This window comes from Dasypus novemcinctus, chromosome X (genome assembly GCF_030445035.2).
Source record: "Dasypus novemcinctus isolate mDasNov1 chromosome X, mDasNov1.1.hap2, whole genome shotgun sequence".
Taxonomy (NCBI): domain Eukaryota; kingdom Metazoa; phylum Chordata; class Mammalia; order Cingulata; family Dasypodidae; genus Dasypus; species Dasypus novemcinctus.
Genome location: NC_080704.1, coordinates 2,535,608 through 2,542,814, shown reverse-complemented (window position 1 = coordinate 2,542,814; position 7,207 = coordinate 2,535,608). Strand labels below are relative to the sequence as shown.

At 46.9% G+C, this 7,207-nt stretch overlaps 1 long non-coding RNA gene across 2 annotated transcripts; it reads right to left on the bottom strand.

Moving 5' to 3' along the window:
• Positions 1-786: 786 nt before the first annotated feature.
• On the bottom strand, positions 787-3,845 carry LOC139438074 (uncharacterized). Of its 2 annotated transcripts, XR_011647953.1 has the most exons (4): positions 3,707-3,845; positions 3,193-3,301; positions 1,313-1,643; positions 787-802 (listed from the first exon to the last, which is right to left on the bottom strand). It is a non-coding gene; the product is annotated as an uncharacterized lncRNA (long non-coding RNA). The 2 variants fall into 2 exon arrangements; XR_011647954.1 differs by lacking the exon at positions 787-802 and having other exon boundaries at positions 1,309-1,643.
• Positions 3,846-7,207: the final 3,362 nt, after the last annotated feature.

The following is a 7,207-nucleotide window of genomic DNA, read 5'->3' as shown; positions in this document are numbered from 1 at the left end:
CTGTCCCAGGAAGGTTTGGAAATCCAAGGGGACGGAGAAGGTCTGATCTGAGATGATTTCAGGGTGTGTGTGTGTGTTTTTCTTTCTAGTTAAAATATGTGCTGAGACAGTGAAGTGATTCTTCAGCGTCTAAGGGTCCCTCACCCTCTCCCCTCCCCAGCCCACGTGTGAGGAGAGACACACTTTCAGGGCAAACAGTATTGGGGAGAATAAAGAAATATTTGCATCACCCCTTGTATTTGGAAGGGAATACACATTCTTAGGAGATTCTGTGGAACTGGCTAGGGGGACGCAGGGAGAAATGTCATTTGGATCTCGACAAGACCCTGCCCCGGCCAGTGACCTCTGCAGCCACCCCCCCACCCTTCCCAGCTCAAATCCAGAACACCTAAACCGTTACCCAGCTCAGCCCCAAAGGCCCCCTGGTGACAGAATGGGCACCTACTTAGGACAGATTTCTGAAGGCCTGCAGGCACTCCAGGTTTTGGATGAAATTAGATGAGCAGAAATGGGATCAAAGCTCTGACTCCCCAAATCTGAAATGCAGGGCTTTGAAAACTGTTCCCTGCAGAGAAGGAAAGGTCCCTGGATCTTCACACATCCACAGCCCACCCACGGCGTGCGAATTGAGCCTCCAAATTTATAGCCAAGACTTGAGCCTCCAAATTTATAGCCAAGACGTACCCTCTGGGCTGGTCAAATGGAAAACGAAAGCACCGATATGCCATATGCGGTGTGTCTTCCTTGGGCAAACATCTGAGAGGAAAATGCGATGTAGGGACCGGTTTCTAATGGGCCATGTCTGGAAGGGATAGGAATACACTGCTGAAATTAAAACGATCCAAAATTATATAACAGACTGCACCCGGGGGCTTTTCATACGGCCGGCCCATGGCAGCTAATCATCTAACCACACATACATATATGCTTGGAAGCCCCCTCCAAATCTGATGATGATTTCTCCGAGTTTGCGCATTCTCAGATTCTTTTTTTTTTTCACATGTAATTTCAGTTCCAACAGAGTAATGTTTATGACATTTCCCAGAGAAGAATGCCCTTCCATAAATAAGAAACTAGCTGTCCATATATTGGTTCTATAGACAGTCGAAAGAAGACTCATCCGAAACAGGCATCTCCACATCTGCTCAAAGGTTCCACACAAAAGCAGAGCATGACTGAGTGTCCTAGAATTCAAACCGCAAGGCAGGCCTGAGGTTGACAACTAACTGATGCTCTGTGTCAGAAAGGAACTCCCACCGACAGACAGGGCACAACAAGACGCTTTAGACAAAATGAAATCACAACAACTCACATTTGCGTATTTCTCTGTGATCTACAACAGACCTTCCTATATGACTTTGCTCTTGGTCTGCTGCTCCAGCCAGCACGAGCTCCCCGTTTTCAGGTACAGAAACCAAGGCAGGAAGGGATGGGGTGTCACTCAAGGTCATCGAGCTGGTAAAAGTCAACACAGACTAGGAGCTGCTGGATTGAGAACAGGTATTCTTCTCTCTCCTGGGGAGACCCTTTCCTGCTTCTGTGAAATTCATGCCTCGTTGCCCTTTGTGTCCATCAGCACCTTTAGATCCACAAACTCTCTAAATGTGCCGTTCGGTCATCGTGGCCACTTGGGGGTTTCATTCCTAAAGAAACGAGAAAGTTCATCAGTGTAAAAACACTAAGGACGATGGCTCGGAGCCTCGTAGGATAAACCCAGAGTAAGTTAAAAGAATATTTTCAAAAAGCTGGGAGAAGTGTGACGGGGCAGAAATGTCTCTATTATCACCTTCTTAATTTTCTGTGGGTTACCAACAAATGCAACAGTGGATTGGAGTATTGCCGAAAGACCCATGTTTTCCCTATAAATAGCAATTATTATGTCTAATATTTGTGGGCTGTTTTACTAAGCACCAGACACTGAGTTAAAATAATATTTGTTTACTTGTATTTTATTCTCCTAACAGGAACACGAATATAATTATTACCCCAATTGTACAGAATAGAAAATCGAGGCTGAAAGAGAAAGGTTATATTACTTTCTCAAGGTCACAAGGGCAGAAATTTAATCAGCAATAGACTCCAAGCTCTTAATCTTGTGTGTGTGTGTAAATCTTTAGTTCAATGCATTTCCATCCAACCAAAGTTTTAAAATAGATTTTAATTTCCAGCTCTCCTTTAGGGGCTGTGAATGATCTTTTTCTCTTAAGTTCTTCTTTGCGGGCTATAAAATTAATATGCATTTCCAGGCACTGCCAACACAGATTTCAATTTAAAAACAACTTTTATCACATGTCTTAGTAATATTGACAATCAGGCATACAAACTGGGGGGGGGGAAAGTGAATTCAAGAGTTTTTCTATGTTTTAGGAACAATCCGTTTTTTTCCTTATGGAAGGAAAACACAAGTTTATCACCGTGTTCTAATGTAGTTTACAGCTTTCAAAAGGAGAAGATTTTTATTAGCCTAATAAAATATCTACCTGAAAGATAAGCTTGTGAAAAAGCCATCTCTGACGGCTTGTGCTATGTAAAGACTCTCCCTGTAGCTCTTTTGTTTGCCCCCTCTTCCTTCTGACGCTGAGGCCACATCTGACAAATCACCCAAGTGACATCTACAGGGGTCTCTTGATGGGTGTTTGAGAGGTGTGAGCTAATTTTGTCTGGACAGAGCTTCACGTAAAGGGAGGCAAACCTCAGAAATCAGAACTCGAGGCAGTCCATGAGACTGTGAGAGTGACCTTACCTGTCAGAAAAAAGGAGAACTTTCTAAAAGTCATAATTAAGTAGGAGTCTAGAGGCTGCCTCAGAAGTGATTGGAAGTGTTTGCTGGGTGTGTTGTTTCACCCTCAGGGTAAATATACTAGCTGAAGGGGGCTCAAAAAAGGCTGGGAACTCTAGGCTTAATAGATGATGGAGTCTAACCCCCCCCCCCCCCCAACACTCCAATAATGAAAAACAAGGTTCTTCCACAGAAGAAAAATTTTAAAATTCAAGAGAAATGCTCTGGGGGGTGGATAAGAGCATGGTAGGAAATCCTGTTCCTGCTCACAAAGTTATTCTGAGCTAATAAAAAAATCTGACCAGAGACCGTTTCTCGAGCTACCGTTCTCCTCGTCCTTTAGCCTGAAATGGAGTCTTTTGTGTCCACCCTTTCCAGGCCCCACTCCACAGATGTTTCGCATTTAAACTTGCCTGCATTGCAGATGTCTCTGAAACAAAAAATGCGGCCACGCAGAAAGAGAGTAGAGAGCTCGCAGGTGCTGACGTCGTACACACCGGTTCTGTGTTACCTTGTGTTGCCCTGTGTCGAGATAAATCATGTTTACAAAGGGAGACGGGAAATAGACGTGGGTTTGTATCTAGAAGGGGCCATGCCAGACGTGGCTTAGAGCCGGGTCTGCTCGGGATGGGAGGCAGGTGGAATTTGCGGTAGTCGGAAGGGAGAGGGCACTGCTCTCCTCCACGTACACCCAAAACCAGAACGCCGGGCTCGGAAGCGGGGCTGGGGGTGCGAGAACAAAACAGTGCATAAAAAGAGGAAAACAATGCCGTGAAATGAGCTAAACGCCTTCTGTGCCTCTCTGAGCCCTTCCAGCTCTAAAACAGATCCTGTTTCCGTCAGCAGGCTTTTCTTTTTCACAGATTGGGTCTGGCAACATGTGAAGTGTAAATAAGAAGGAGACTGAAACGGAACATGAAACCTGACCTTCTCTCTGGGAAGGGAGCACCGCGCCCCACGTTTATTGCAGAGGGGAAATCTTCTGGCCTCGCAACATCTGACCAACGTGGGCGCCTCCTTCTCCCAAGCTGCCTTCAGAGCCCGGTGGCACCATCTTTCCAGTAACGTGGGCGCTGGCCAGTCTTTCTGCGATCGGGCCGGGATTTTTTTTGGAACACCCGAGCGTCCTTCGGGGCCAAGTCACGGGAATGAGTTCAGAAGCCAATTCCATCAACGCGGCTCTCGGGTCAGCAGAGTGCGCGCGGGAGGTGAGCGCTGGGCATTTGCTTTCAGGCAGTTCCGAAAGATTTCCAAAAATAGTCGGAGGCACCCAGAGAGAGCCTTTGAACCGGTGGGCAGCCCTCTGGCGCCCAGGTCCCGCCGGCAAGGAGCCCTGTCGCATTTGGGCCTGTACCCCCTCGTCGCTCACGTCCTGGCGGGATCTGTTTTAGGACGTGGGAGCAAAGGTGTTTTGTGTTTACTGAGCCCAGCAGCTGGAGGTCTAAGATTAGGTCATAGGATGTTTGCAGTGCCCTGGGACATGCTATGCTTTGCTCTGCAGAGGTGGAAGCTGCGCCCAAGCTAAGCAACAGGGCTCTGGGGATGGAGAGGGCAGGCGGGTCCACGCCAGCTGCCAGGGTGAGAAGAGGCTGCCGGCACCTCCCTTGGCTCTCTTTCCAACCATCTCACCAGAATTCCATCTCTCCTCGCCGCCTCTGCGAGCTGCGTCCAGCCTCAGAGCTGACGAGCATAGAGGTGGCACCTGTAGGAATCTGGCGATCATGGCCATAGATCCGCCGTCCCAGATGGCCAAGAGAAAATGCTTCCACGCGAGCGGCGTAAAAGAAAAAGCAAGACGTCTCTGCAACGCCCCGTGGATGGGAGCTGCGCCCAACGTGGGCACTGCCGCTAGGCTCTTCCCCGTTATGGCACCACGTTTCCGACCCATGAGTCTTATCGGGATGGAGACTAAATGAATGAACAGTGATTCTTCTCCAGTTTCCCGTCGTGTCATGTGTTTGTGCCCACCAAGCAAGTCTGACCAGCACAACGGAAGGTGGATGTTATTTGTCCTCAGAAAGAAAATCCAAGACAATAAAAGGCAAAAGGCTGCCCACGTGAATGAAAAATAGAGTCGGATGGAAAGGGATATGGGAAGGGGTACTTGCATAAAAGATGCTTAAGGAAAGACTTTAGGAGTTCACAGCGATGACTATACACTTATGGTTGATGTATATTTATGTGTGATATACTTCTTTTTTTTTAATGAAAAAAAGAAAAAGACAAGACTCAGGGAAGCGGATGTGGCTCGAGTGATTGAGCTCCTGCCTACCACACAGGAGGTCCCAGATTCGGTGCCAGGGCCTCTTGGAGAGGACAGACAGAACAATGAGTGGACATGGTGAGCTGACTCAACGAGCTGATGCAGACAGATGATGCAATGAGAGACACATGGAGGAAAACATGAGGAGAAACACAACAAGCGGGGAGTGGCGGTGGCTCGGGAGATTGGGTACCTCCCTCCCACATGGGAGGTCCTGGGTTCGGTTTCTGGTGCCTCCTGAAAAAAAAAAAAAAGAAGAGCAGCACCTGACAGACACAGCAAATGCAAACCATGAGGGGGTGGGGAGAAATAAATCAATCAATCTTAAAAAATCAAATGGAAAAACTTAAAGCAGGGTGTAGAGCATCAACTTTTTTCCTAGAAAAAAAATTGCTCTAAAAAAAAAGGAACACAGGTGTTTACTTTAGCAAGTTGTTACAGGAGTGAAATGGACAAGAAGCTGAACTCAAAGCCCCTTTGCAGTCAGTGCTGCCTTGCAGGTGTTTTGAAAATGCGAATGGGTTCCAACACAGCCGATCAGCACAGGGAATCATCTGAGCAGAACGCACATCTTGTGTTTGCTTTTGCATGTTTCCATCCCTGAGGAGCACATCATGAAGGCAGGAAATGGCACCAAGCTGAACTCAACTCCAGGAATGCACAAAATGCACAGTTGTACACACCCTGGATTTACTTTATTTAAAGCAAGCTACTTTTTTTGGTCAAAGATTTACTTTTTGTCTATTTCTCCACACACCCTCATTGTTTTTCACTTGCTGCATCTGTTCATCTCCCTTGTTTCTTTAGGAGGCACCAGGAACTGAACCCGGGACCTCTGATGTGGGAGGGAGGTGCCTAATCGCTGGAGCCACCTCTCCTCCCTGCTTTGTTGTGTCTCTCATTATGTTTTCCTCCTTGTTTCTCTTGTTGTGTCCCCTTGCCATGCCCACCCATTGCGCCAGCTTGCTCTCTTCTTTTGGAGGCACCAGGAACCAAACCAGAGACCTCCCATGTGGAAGGCAGGACCTCAATCCTCAAGCCACTTCCGCTTCCCTCTGTACACACTTGGAATGTGTATGGCTTTGTCAGTTCAGGGGCTGAGTCTGCAGCTGCACCCCTTCAAAGCTGGGAGTAGAACTTTCCTTTCATTTCAAACAACCCTCTTTTCACCATTTCATGGTAACTCACAAACTGCAAACCCTTCCCACCCCCCCCCCAGATTCTCCCAATGCCCACCTTCACAAGCAAACTTCTGGTCCTTTTCAAGGTAAATCCCCAAATTTATTGTGCATTTTGTGTATTTCTTCACCATTGAACAGGTGCAAAACTGTGCTACCATTTTTATTAGGTTCCTATCTTTTTTTAAAAAATGTGTTAATTGGAGTTTTCAAGTGTGTGTCCCATTTTCCCCATAAGCCATGTGTTTTTTATCACGTGATTTTGCACAGTGCAGAGATTTGGAGAAACGCATATGCCGCCGGATGGCAGAACGGTTTTCCTTGTTTGTTGGTGTGTTTTCTGTGTTTTCTTCAGGCAGGTTGGAGAGGACTTGAGATGATATTGGTCTAAGCAAATAAAAATCTCTCTTGGGGGGGAAAAAAAAGACATTGGGAGCTGGGAGTTTTACGGTATCTGGGCATTCTATTTTGCAGTCGTCTTTTATCTCAAGCATTTCTAGGGGCAGAGCCAAGAGGAGGGGCTGCCTTTTACCAAAGGAATATATTTAGGAAATAATTCTTCTTCTCCTGGAATAAAACGTCCCCTAGGTCAGTTCGTCATCACCGGGGTTTTATTTAGTGCACGTTACTCTGAAGAGAGGCTGCCTCCTGTCAGAGATGGGTTACCTCTTTCAGAGCCTAAATTTTCCCAGCGGAGGGGACCTCACTCAGTTTTCAGCCAACCGTGTCTCTGTTTTGGAACCAGGGAAAACATACAGGAGGCCCAGATGTCAGCCTTGAAATCATCTGGGCATTCACTTTTCATCTTGACTTGGATTCCAAGACAATGTCTTCTCTTGATCACGTTGGACGTTTCCTTTTCTTAGAGCAGTCAATGGCCTCAAGTAGTAAGACACATGATGTAAATCTCCAACGAAAGTGCTGCTATCTGGGTGAAAATGGATTGTTTTCACCAGCGGGATAATTTTTGGCCCCTGTGCTTGGAAA